Source organism: Brassica napus, chromosome C4 (genome assembly GCF_020379485.1).
Source record: "Brassica napus cultivar Da-Ae chromosome C4, Da-Ae, whole genome shotgun sequence".
In the NCBI taxonomy this organism is placed as follows: Eukaryota; Viridiplantae; Streptophyta; class Magnoliopsida; order Brassicales; family Brassicaceae; genus Brassica; species Brassica napus.
This window is the reverse complement of record NC_063447.1, coordinates 28,960,749-28,974,634: the sequence shown is the minus strand read 5'-3', so window position 1 is coordinate 28,974,634 and position 13,886 is coordinate 28,960,749. Positions and strand designations below refer to the sequence as shown.

At 37.6% G+C, this 13,886-nt stretch overlaps 1 non-coding gene and 1 pseudogene across 1 annotated transcript; one reads left to right on the top strand and one right to left on the bottom strand.

The window, feature by feature from the left end:
• Positions 1-4,486: 4,486 nt before the first annotated feature.
• On the bottom strand, positions 4,487-4,616 carry LOC125586787. Its single transcript, XR_007323316.1, has one exon. It is a non-coding gene; the product is annotated as a small nucleolar RNA snoR83 (small nucleolar RNA).
• A 502-nt stretch (positions 4,617-5,118) lies between these two features.
• On the top strand, positions 5,119-13,561 carry LOC106373381 (annotated as a pseudogene).
• The last annotated feature ends 325 nt before the right edge of the window (positions 13,562-13,886 follow it).

Below are 13,886 nucleotides of genomic sequence, written 5' to 3'. Positions count from 1 at the left end.
GCAGTAAATAGAAGAATCGAGTTAGATATTTGAAAAAAAATACTAAATAGACGACTTAATTATAAGTCGTCTACTAAGTCGTCCAGCTGGAAGACCTTCCAGACGACTTATAATAAGTCGTCTAATAAGTCGTCCAGCTGGAAGACTTTCCAGACGACTTAATTAAGTCGTCCGATAAGTCGTCCAGCTGGACGACCTTCCAGACGACTTATTATAAGTCGTCTGCGCAGTCTTTTGGATTGAAGTAAATACCTGACTCAAGATAGCAGCTTTCATTGATCTGCGGCCTCTGCTGCCCTCGTAAGCCAGTATCGGTGGAGACAGACTGTCTGCTCTGGGACCACCAATACTAGCACCCAATTCCGGCATAGCTGTGTACGCCCAGACCTGAAGAACTTGTATAAACCCATCCACGGTGTAACAGCCAGTAATTGCTTTGTTCCACAAAGAGTCCATCAGCACCTTAAACGCGGCTCTCCCCCATGGATAATTCTCAAACCGTTCTAAATCCATCACTAGCCTTGCCAGAGTAGATCGTGTAGCGGTTGAAAACTTTCTCCCTTCAATGAATCCAGTGAAGATGGAGAGGTACGCGAGCCGCTTGCGATCTTCCCTGGACCAATCCCCGCATCTCTTCAGTGCTGCTATTATCTGATCAGTAGTTGGCCCAGCTTCCAGATGAACTCCCAGCATCCCCCAGAAAGAAACCATCTCTTGGGTAACGTCACATTTTGGTGTCTCAAGGTCCTCGATGTACTCACAGTTTAGACCAGTGAGGTTTTCAAACTCTAACAGTGAAAACCTCAAAGGTTCTGGACCAACGAGAGACCACATCTCATACTTCTTCTTAATGTCCAGCTTGAAACTGAGCATGTAGTGAACCAGCCTTGAAGCCCAACCAAATCCCTGCTCCTTGAACTTGATGAAAACTCCCAAACTCGACTCCTTCAGCTCTTCAAATTCGTCATCAGTAAGAGCTTCCCTAAGAGCAGTATGCAACTTGCTGTTATCCGTATGATACGAAATGCTATTGTGGGCTTCTGGCTCTTCCCCTGATGTGTATAACCTACGGGGGAGTTCTGGAATATCCATCCTTTTTGTCTGCAAAATAATCAAAGACAACAATATAAGTAGACGACTTATAATTAAGTCGTCTGGAAAGTCGTCCAACTGGACGACTTTCCAGACGACTTAAATTTAAGTCGTCTGGAAAGTCTTCCAAATGGACGACTTATATTTAAGTCATCTACTAAGTCGTCCAGTTGGAAGACTTTCCAGACGACTTAAATTACTTACAAGTCTTCCAGTACAAAGCGGACCTGATTAGTCGCAGAAGGAGTTGGAGTACTCGTCATTGCGGTTATAGATCTGAAAAAATAAACGTGAAACGGTGAGAATGAGTAAATTGATAGAGACAACGTTTTATGTTCATCTTTTCCTCGAGATTGATGACTTACCGGCGTTAGGGTTTACAGAGAAACGGCGCTAAGGTTTACAGAGAAGAAGCGGCGGCGCTAGGGTTCAGAAGAAGCGGCGGCGCTAGTGTTTAGAGGAAGCGGCGGTGAGAACGTTGGTGACCACGGTGGCGAGGGCGACGGTTTGTTCGGAAATAGTGGAAGCGGCGGCGCTAGGGTTTAGAGGAATCGGCGGCTCTAGGGTTTAGAGGAATCGGCGGCGCTAGGGTTAGAAGAAGCTGCGGCGACAACGGTGAGAATGAAGTGAGATAGATAGCCGACGTTGAGAACGATGGTTTGTTCGGAAATCGTGGGAATTCGAAATCGCCTTTGAGAGAGAACTGTTAGGGTTTTGAGAGAGAACTGTTAGGGTTTCTGAATTTCGCGAAAAATGAAACAAAAAAAAAAATCACCTTATATATTGGGTAAATAATCCGGTTAGCTTTAAAAGTACATTGGTAAACTTTAAGGTTTGGTCCGGTTTAGACGACTTATTCTGGCTGATAATGTACAACAGGCGACTTAATATTTAGTCGTCTGTTTTCAGACGACAAAATATTAAGTCGTCCTAGACCCTAAAATGAACCCCTAAACTAAAATGACTAGATTAACTAACTAACCACGTTATAAAATCAAATTATACTTAAATAGTGTTTACTATACACAGAAATGAACACGCATAAGTAATTTTAAAAAATTTCAAAAACGGTTTTAATGCTTTCCAAAATCTAACCCTAAGAACACATACAATACTACAACATATGTTGATGAAACATAAACTAAAGAATATCATGACTCACTACTTTCACTCATCTATGCTGAAAACAATTGAAATTTGTTATATCTTAATTTATACCTCCTAAGACATATGTTAATTAAATAATTCCCATTTTTCACTTATCAAAATATTTTTTACAAAATTTTTAAATTATGTTTAAGACTAACTGTCCAGACGACTTTCAGTTAAGTCGTCTGGATGACTTATTTTCAAGTCGTCTAAACAGACGACTTGCGAGGGGTAGAAACGTAAAAAAAATTCCGTTTTTTTGTTTGGTCACAAGGGGATAGTTGTAATTTCAATAGCCTTTTAGGTTACTTTTGCCTTTGACCCAAGTTGGGGTATTGCTTTGGGTTTGACTCCAAGTTTTGAGTCACACTTGGCAATTCTCCCTTTAAACAATAGATGATCCCATTAGATTTATAGATAGTATAAATTAAATAGATATAATTTAATGTTGTAATAGTATACTTCCATATGTTAAATATTTGTCGATGTTCACTTTTAAAATTATAAAGATTGTTTTTTAACTAACAAAAATCATATTTTCTAACAACGTTTAACCAATAAAAACAAATTTTAAACTATATAGTTTATTTTAAAAATTAGACAAAAACTAAATGTTTAATTATTTACTCGATAATATAAATCTATGAAGCGAAAAGTTTAATTTTTTTAAAACTTTCTAAATTTGTGAAATCTTACAATATCTTTGAATATGATAATAAAACAATATTTTACTAATCTAAGAAGATACAAATAAATGTGAAAATTTAAACAATTTATTCCATGAAAAAATTAAAAATTGATAGACACATATATATTATAATATATATCAATTTAGAATTAAAAACAAAATATTTATATAAAAATAAATGAAAACAAAAACTCACCGTATCACTTGTTCGGAAACTCGCTAGGCGCTACGCGTGCGGCGAACCAGAGCCTAGCGAGTTATCCAAAAATCAGAAATAAATCGGGGAGTACTCGGGGATTTTTTTTCTGATATTTTAGCCATAGATGCGTATATATATTAAATATGTTGTGTAATAAAGACTGTAGAACGTGGCCTAATGGGTTGGGTCGTCTACCTTTGGCCAAGGAACCTGGGTTCGAACAGTAGGTGTTGGTATTTTGCTATATTTTTTCGTTTTTCTTTAATAAGTATTAAATTACGATTTTACCCTCTTCTTCTTCAATCTGTAGGTCGAGTTTCTGCAACACTTCCATGGCGTTTTCAAGCTTTTTTCTATCGTTTTTCACCATTTTCCTTCGTTTTATGCGGTAAAGTTACTAGATGTACTTAAAACAACAGATTTCAAACTTAAAACAACAGATTTCAAACTTAAAACCTAAGAAAATCATTTTTCCGTATAATACAACCGAATCGTTGCAAATCGCCACGCTCACCCACCGTATCACGTTTACTCGGCCGCGGAATCGGCCAGGCGGACGCGTTTTTGAACACTGGCTAGTCGAGATCTAGTATTTTATTAAAACAGCAACATGACATTGATATATGAGTGGTCAACTATTTTAGTACAATTATTAAAATTTCTTATCAATCATTTAAAAAAAATATTATAAAAATATAAATATAACTAAAACACACAAATATCTATTTTATTAAAAAAGAACATAATGTACTGATATAGGTGTGGTCCAACTATTTTAATACAATTATTTAAAAAAATTATTATTCATTTAATAAAATATTATAAAAATATATATAAATATGACTAAAAACACGACTATAAAAATTAAATTTCTAACAAATTGTAAAACAAAAAATATGAATCTAGTTTGTTCTTAATTACCAAAATTTAGTGTCGTCAGGCCCATGTTCCAGTAAATATATATCATAGACTTTAGATATAGTTCCCCTTATCCATTTCGATCAAGGATTCCCTTAATTTAGAACAAATGTATCATGTATGGCCATCAACTACACAAGTCTACAACTGAAGTATGCAAATGAAAAATCGCATGATGAAGATTGGTTGATAAAATACAAGAACTCCTCCAAGTAGAATTAGAGACAGTATTACATTGTATTACTACAAGAACAAAGGCTACTACTAATCATAACGTAATAACTTCCTCTATGGTTTATTGTACAAATATAAATTGACATGTAATCAGGTTACAAACAAACAAATCACACTAAATAGTTTAACCAAATCAAATACTGAGTACAAAACAGTTTCATACAGTCAGAATTTAAAACAATTGAGATTGATGGAAGGGAAGAAAGAAATGTAAGCGAAGTTACTAATAAAACACCTTCTGGAATTAAAGAAAAAGAAGGTATTATCAGCGAAACTTGCAACATTGGTTTAGGCCTCCCATGAATCAGATAAGTACATCATCAACTTAGCTGGGATTATGAAGGCTCATCAATCTCTAATCATTTTCAAAAACTAACAATAAAAAACCATAAACCAAACTATGAGCCGTAAGGATGCTCCTAAATCATATGAGAAAGCAAAGAAGAAGAACACCGGGACTAATATCTAACTCAATTAGGAAAAATCTAATCACTATCAAATCACGATGAACGAGTGAGTCGCCGATATAGCTTGACTGCTTAAGATTGAAACTGAGGCAACGACAAATATATAAATATATTCTCTTTACCATTAGGGTTTCAGGTTTTCAATATTTGGGTTGACATAGTTGGGCCTCAAATCGAATGGGCCCATATTCTTTGGATAAATAACTTCGTATTTAGTAAATTAACGTCCGGTTACCCCTTTTGTTTTAATTAACGTCCTTTTCAGTGCTGGTATACCTCTTTGGTGGGCGACCGTGTGTATGGGGAGCATGTTTATGATCGTGCATCACACTTATATGAATACCAAAACATGATTTTCTATTTTTCACTTGTAATGATAACAATTTTAAATTCTTCATTACTCGTTAACATTTTCTTATAAAACCCCCCATTTGATGTTATCATTTTCCTCATCCCACCTAGAAACAAACAAAAGAACTAGCGTAAGGTAAAAGAAAGGCCACGCTCTCAGAAATGACGATAAAAAGCACCTCCTTGGCCATTTGCCTCCTCTTTTCTTTGGCCACCATAGCCACTGCTTACTACTCTCCCTCATCTCCTCCGGTTCACCAATCACCGGGATACAAACCCACGCTTCCCCCTCCGGTTTACATCCCAAAGCCTACACTCACTACAAGAAAACACACCGAATTCCGACGGAGGTTCCGACGGACAAGAAGGTCGTCGGACATTTGTGACGGAATACTGACAAATTTCCGACCAAATCCAAAAAAATTAAGTCGTCGGAATTCCGTCGGCCATTTCCGACGGAATTCCGACGAAATATGGTTCGTCGGAATTTTCCGACGACTTTTCGACGACATTCCGATAAAAAATGTAACCGTTGTAGTCGTCGGAAGTTCGTCGGTATATTCCGACGAATTTCCGACGACATTCCGATTAACAGCAAAGTCGTCGGAATTCCGTCGGTATTTTCCGACGGAATTCCGACGAACCATGTGACCGTTGCCGACAAATATATATGACCGTTGTATAGCCGTTTGAGATTGGACAATACCGACGGAATTCCGACGGACTGCTTTACATCCGTCGGAATTCCGTCGGAAAGTCGTCGGAGGTCCGTAAGCAATTTCCTATAAATACAACCCCTCCTCATTCAACTCATTCACACTTCATTCTCTCTTCATTCTCTTTAGTCATAACAATTCCGTGAAAATCATGTCTTCAGAAGTTTATTATCGTTCGTGGATGGATAAACCTCATTTGGATCCGAACACCAATTTGCTTACGGAAGAATACGTTCAAGGGATTGGAGAATTCATGAGGCTTGTTCAACAGCAACCGGATGCAAAAAGTGGTATGTTAAGATGTCCCTGCTCTTCTTGCAATAATAATAAGGTTATAAAAGAATTTGATGTTTGGACTCATTTGTATATGAAAGGGTTTTCACGTAATTATAAAGTTTGGTACCTTCATGGGGAAACTGGTTATGAATATGGTAGTACTAGCGAACCTCAGCCTGTTAGTGAACCTCAGCCTGATATTAGGTTAGAAGAATCTAGAACGGATATAGATTATGGTGTAGGTACTGAGCAGATGGTACATGATCATTATAGAGGGGAAGAACCAAACCCCGAGTCTAGGAGATTTTTTGACATGTTGGATGCAGGAAAACAACCTTTGTATCAAAATTGTAGAGATGGTCATTCAGTCTTATCATCTGCAACTAGATTAATGGGTATTAAGACAGACTATAATTTGGCTGAAGAATGTATGGATGCGATTACTGATTTTGTCAAAGGTATTCTACCTGAGGATAACCTTGCACCGGGTTCATACTACGAGGTTCAGAAACTTGTTGCAGGTCTTCAACTACCGTATGAAGTGATAGATGTATGTATTGACAACTGCATGATCTACTGGAGAGCGGATGAGACACGGAATGTATGCAAATTTTGTGGGAAACCTCGTTATCAGGAGACGAGGGGAAGAGTTCCGATCCCATTCAAAAGAATGTGGTATTTGCCTTTGACGGAAAGATTGAAGAGGTTGTATCAGTGTGAGCGCACAGCAAAAGCAATGAGATGGCATGCAGAGCATTCCACAAATGGTGAGATTAGACATCCTTCAGATGCAAAGGCTTGGAAACATTTCCAGTCAACATATCCAGAATTTGCGGAAGAGAGAAGAAATGTTTATCTTGGATTATCTACTGATGGTTTCAGCCCATTTGGAAAGCATGGAAGGCAGTATTCTCTATGGCCAGTTATTGTGACACCGTACAACTTACGGCCGAGCTTGTGCATGCGACGAGAGTTTTTGTTTCTCTCAATTCTCGTCCCCGGGCCAGATCATCCTAAAAGATCACTAGATGTGTTTCTTCAACCACTAATATATGAGTTGCAACAACTATGGGCGCATGGTTTTGAGACATACGATGTTTCGCGCAAAGAAAACTTTCAGATGCGGGCAGTACTTATGTGGACAATAAGTGACTTTCCAGCATATGGTATGTTATCTGGATGGACAACACATGGGAAGCTATCATGTCCATATTGTCAAGATGACACAGATGCTTTCCAACTAAAGAACGGAAGGAAAACGTGTTGGTTTGACTGTCACAGAAGATTTCTACCACCTGATCATCCATACCGCAGGAGTAAGACTTCGTTTACGAAGAACAAGCAGGTGTTTGATGGTCCACCTGAGGAAGTTAGTGGGAAAGATTTGTTGAAGCAGTTTAGGTATTTTGATGCAGAAAGGACGCCAGATGTAGGTGGACATGAAAACATTCGAGTCAATGCGGTTGGAGAGCTACATAACTGGCACAAAAAGAGTATTTTCTGGGATCTGCCATATTGGGAGAGTCATCTATTGCGACATAATTTAGATGTCATGCATATTGAGAAGAACTTCTTCGATAATCTGATGAACACAGTCCTTAACATCCAAGGTAAAACGAAGGATAATTTGAAGTCAAGGTTGGATTTAGTCGATATTTGTGATCGTTCTGAACTTCATGTTGATGAGAACGGTACGGCCCCTTTTCCCATTTATCGGCTAGATGGTGCTAGAAAAGAAGAGTTCTTTGATTGGATTACAGATAAAGTGAAATTTCCTGACGGATATGCATCAAATTTGGGGAACTGCGTTGATAGAAGCGAAGGAAAGTTTACTGGCTTGAAGAGTCATGATTGTCATGTAATTATGCAGCGCCTCCTTCCGTTTGCTTTTTCAGCATTATTGCCACGTAATGTTCATGAAGCAATTGCAGGTATATTATATTTTTACAATTTAATTTATTTTTATATTTAACAATTATGCTTATAAAAACTTAATACTTACGAAAATTATGTCTTTTATCTATGTAGGGATTAGTGTTTTCTTCCGCGACTTATGCAGCAGAGTAGTGACTGAAGAGGGTATTAATAATTTGAAGACAAACGCACCAGTCAGCATGTGCAACCTTGAGAAGATATTTCCTCCATCATTCTTTGATGTAATGGAACATCTTGCTATTCATCTCGCAAGAGAATTGGAACTTGGTTGTCCTGTGCAGTACAGATGGATGTATATTTTTGAGCGTTATATGCATCATCTGAAGAAGATGGTCAAAAATCAAAGCAGGGTGGAAGGATCTATAGTGGCACAGGTGATCAATGAAGAAACTGCAATCTTTGCTGAAAATTATTTTCCACCAGAAGTGCATACAAAACACCGAAGACCTGCTCGGCATGATGATAGAGGGGAGAGAGCAACATATCATGTTACTGTCCCAAGCATGTTCAAGGAAATAGGACGACTTAGTGGAAAATTCACGAAGCGGAGACTTACGGACACTGAGCACGCTCATTTGCAAACATATTTGCTCACCAACTGTGAAGATGTTCTACAATATGAGAGGTAAAAATATTTATTCATTTATTGTTAGATTAATATTCAATAATTTTATTTCATATTGATAATATTTTTGTATATAGTGTATATATGGCGGAGTTGCGTATGACTCACAGGCATGCAACAGAAGATGAGCTTCGACAACTTAGAGATAACGGATTTGCTGCGTGGCTTCGTAGTTATGTGAGTCATATATCATATTACCCTATGCAAATGATTAGTTTAAATTTAATATATATAAACTAATTAATTTTGCAATCATATATGTTTTTAATTTATAGGTGAATGATGGTTTGGCCAGAGGTCTTGTGTTCGATGATTGGATACGCGAATTTGTGCAGGGACCAAACTATGTGGTCAAATCATATCCTAAATTTTGTACGCGAGGATATGCATTCACAAGGAAAGGTCATTCTAAGACAACATATGATGCTGGTGTTTCATCTTCTTCTGGTGACGATGTCTACTACGGCAACATAAAAGAAATATTGGAAATCCAATTTCCTGGAATGGTTGGATTGCGTTGTGTAGTATTCTATTGTGATTGGTATGACACCACCCCAGATAGAGGAGTGAAGATTGATGCGTTTGGTGTTACATCAGTTCATTCGCGGCGGAAACTTCAATATTATGATCCCTTCATTCTTGGTTCGCAAGCTGATCAGGTATGAAAAATCTATAAATTTAGATGCCAAAACTATGAAAATAACACATAATAAGTGTTTAGTATAGTATTAGATCGCAACCGTTCAAATATAACAACTCATTAAAATATTTATGTATGCATATCATTGTTTTCATAACATCTCATCTTAACATTATATACTTATACAGTCATATTTATATAAGCTTACACTACAAAAAATGTTGTTGTGTAAAATCGTGTTATAAAACATTTTTATTGTTAAATCTTTATGCAAATACTATATATATTATCAAAGATTTGGATTTTGCATTTAGAAACTTGAAATCAACACCCTAAACACTAGGTCGTCGGAAATCCGTCGGAATATACCGACGGAATGTATCCGTCGGAAAATACTGACGGACACATTCCGTCGGAATTTCAATTTGCCCGGGAGAACCAAACCGCTTGAAAATTTTCGCGAATTGGCATTTGGTATATTTTAATTATACCGACGGAATACCGACGAACCCGTGTCCGTCGGAATCGTCTGATATAATAACCCTCCTCCTTCTTCTTTCTTCGTTATCTCCGCATCTCTCTCTAAATTCCTCTCTCCACCGGCGATTCACCGGCGATTCCTCTCTCTACACCGTCGATTCCTCCCTCTACACCGGCGATTCCTCCCCCAAACCCTAAATCATGTAAGAATCATCCCAAACCTTCTTTAATCTAAATTGTTTAGGGTTTTGGATGTTAGATCTCGGAGTTTAGGTTGTTTGATTGATAGTTTAGGATATATAAGTTAAGATTGTTGTTTGGATTGTTGTTTTAGTTTTTTTTGGAACATTTTTTGATTTTTAAAAACGATTTTTGATTTTTAAAAACGTTTTTTGATTTTTAAAAACGTTTTTTTTATTTTTAAAAACGTTTTTCAAGTTTCCAGTAATGAAATATATATAATAAAACGTTTTTACAATTTTTTAAAAATATTTAACAACATTTTTCTATATTTATAAATTTTTTATAATTTTGTATACATATATATAAGTTTTCACTAATAAACTATGTATAATAAAACGTTTTTTTTTTAAAATATAAATATTTAACAACATTTTTCTTCATTTATAAATTTTAACAACATTTTTCTATATTTATAAATTTTTTATAATTTTGTATACATATATATATATATATATATATATATAAAAGGTTTAATAGTTTTTTTTAAAACGTTTATAAAACCTTTTGTAAATATATAAATGAAAACATTAAAAATAGAAATGATTTGAAAATATGTTTGATGGGTTAATTTTTTTTTTTAGGGCTGAGGATGAAGCCCGCCCCGCAGCCCGTCTTCGACGTAGTTCGGTGAGCAGTTCCCGTGCATCGGGATCGTCTCATGACTCGGTTCCCGCATATATTCCGCTCCAGCTCCCTCAGCCCCTCACGCTGCCCCTCACGCTGCTGCTCAACAGGATCCGGGGGTCATGCCGGTTCATCTATTGGTTCAACAACCAGGTCGAAAGCATCTCCCGTTTCTCCAACCCAACCCACGACGAGGCCATAGCACTTGGTTAGTATTTTTTTTATTTGTACCGTTATATTTTTTCCTTTAATTAACTTGCTAACTTGTATTTTTTTTAAAGGTTCACCAAGTCGAAAAATGGCATTAGCCGGAGCATCAACCAGATGATGTACTCCATGCTCCGTTTTGGATATCCAAAGTGGAGTGTGATCCCTTCCGACGAACGAGAGTTGTGGTTTCGTCAGTTCGCGGTATAGTAACTCTTCATTTTTTTAAAGTTTGAACATTTTTTTAAATATATTTACTTATTAAATTGTGTTTGTTTTGTAGCAAGAGTTCAACTGGCACTCCGATCTTACGGAAACAGTCCGTAAGAAATTCAACGAAAAGGCCATGGACTCTTACACAAAGCAGATAAACTCGTGGAAGACAGTTTGGCAGAAGAACAAGAAGCCACGGTTCATCAACGGGTCGGTGTGGGAGCAGTTGATAGCTCATTGGGAGAAGGAAGAAACTGCAGAGACGTCTTCTAGGAACTCCAGGAACCGGAAGAGCGATCGTGGCGGGAAAGGTATGTATGTGCACAACCTCGGCGCTTGCTCTATGTCTACTAAGGAGGATGAACTTGTAAGTTTTTTATTATTATTTATCTTTATATTTTTTAAATAAATATTTTATATATTTCTTGGCTAATAATGGCGGTTTTTTAGATCGAAGCAAATGACGGTAATCCCGTTGATCGTCTACAACTCATTAAGGTGGCTCACACTAACAAGACGACAGGTCAAATTCAGGACCCCGTGATCAAAGGTGTAGTTGATTTGGTGGAAGCTGAAATAGTTTCCCAATCTCAGCCTCTCTCTGATGACGGCGACTCCACGGGAGCTTCAACCAACCTGTCTCTATTGCAAATAAATGAGATGGTTGAAAAGGTAATTTTTTTTATTAATATATTTTTTATAATGTCGATTACTTACTTGTTCCTATTTACTTACTTTAAATATTTTTGTAGGCGGTTCCTAAAAGGAAAGGAGGCCGTTTAGTTGGGTTGGCCCGTCGTGCTTCTTCGTATCCGGCATCTTCTTCACAAGCTCCGTATGCCGATCCCATGATTCTCGAGGAGCTACATGACAAAGATGAACGGATTGGGGCATTGGAGGAGCAGAACACCACTATCCTTTCGGAGAATGCCACTATCCGTTCGGAGAATGCCACTATCCTTGCTGAGTTGGCATCCCAGAAGAAGTTCAACACCGAGATTATGCAGAAGCTAGATCGTTTGATGTCTTGGAGTTCATCTTAGTTTATTTCGGCTTTTTAAAACTTTCGGAATGTTTTTTTTTATTTGGGTTTGTATGAATTTTAAACTTTATGAATGTTTTTTTCCTATTTCGGTTTATGAATTTAAATTTTATAATATTATTAGTTTTAAATTTCTGATTTTTTAAATTTATTAATATCAAAAAATATATAAAAATGCAAAATTAATTTGAAAAAAAAATGGGTATATACCGACGGACAGTGGTCGTCGGAATATACCGACGGACATATATCCGTCGGAATTTACCGACGAACCTCGTTCGTCGGAATTTACCGACGAACAACGGCCGTCGGTAGATTCCGACGACCACTGTCCATCGGTAAATTCCGACGAACGGGGTTCGTCGGAATGAACCGAGGAACGTTCTCCGTCGGTACGTAGTTTTTCTGATGAACTCTGGTCTCGTGTATCCGCATCGTAATATCGTCGGAAGTTCGTCAGAATGACGTTTCTCGGTATACGTCAGAAAGTCGTCGGAAGTTCTGACGAAATTCCGACGAATTTTTTTTTTCCGACGAAACGATACCGACGGACGGGTTCGTCGGAAATTCGTCGGAATCGGTCTATTCCGACGAATTTCCGACGATTTCGGCCATCAGAATCCCCCTGTTTTCTTGTAGTGACTCCCACCTCCCGTCTACACTCTACCCACCAAGCCATATGTCCCGAAGCCAACCTACACCCCACCCACCAAGCCATATGTCCCAAAGCCAACCTACACCCCACCCACCAAGCCATATTTCCCAAAGCCAACATACACTCCACCCACCAAGCCATATGTCCCGAAGCCAACCTACACTCCACCCACCAAGCCATATGTCCCAAAGCCAACCTACACCCCACCCACCAAGCCATATGTTCCAGAGATTTCTTAAAGTTGTTGATGGCATCATTCTTTGCAAAAACGGTTATGAAACCTACCCAATTCAAGGTATAAATATATACTAATCTTCCATAATTAAATATCTAGGAAAAAGTTACAAAAAATATTTATAATCTGAAAACTCGGTTAATTAAATTCATGTAGGAGCCAAGGAAAAGATCGTGTGCTCTGAGCCAGGATCATACGGGAAGAAGGATGTTGTGATCTACAGCGATCCAACTGACTCTAAGGGATACTTCCACGTGGCGTTGACCGACATCATCAAGAACCTACTTCACTGTCGTGTCAAGCTCTACACATCTCCAGTTGAGACTTGCAAGAACCCAACCAATGTCAACAAGGGTCTCACCGGAGTTCCATTGTCTATGTACGGATAACGTTACCATGCCGACAAGAACTTGAAGATCTTTAGCGTCGGACCTTTCTACTTTACTGGTCACAAGTCTGCTCCCACCACTCCCAAATACTGATGATCACATTAATATGGTGATGACCTTGCATGCATTATGTTTCTTTGTACCAATTTCATTTGATTCATTGCATTACCGATGCAGTCTTTCTTTTCGGTTATATTGTTTATTTTTTGCCATTTTATTTAATAAAATTGTAAGGGGGACCAGGGGCGAAGCCACTCAGTAGGGAAGGGGTGCACATGCACCCATAATTTTTTTGAAAAATTAATGTAATTGTTAAGAATTTTTAAATGTGCACCCACTGTAATTCATGATAGTGCACCCACTAAAATTTACATTAACCCAAATGAAAATTTTAAAAATAATTTACCCCATCAAAAATTAAAATTAGCATTAAAGCCCAGTTGTATTCTCTAATTTTTTTGTTAAAATTCTAACAATTCACTTAAAAATTTTAATTGCTTAAGCTTTT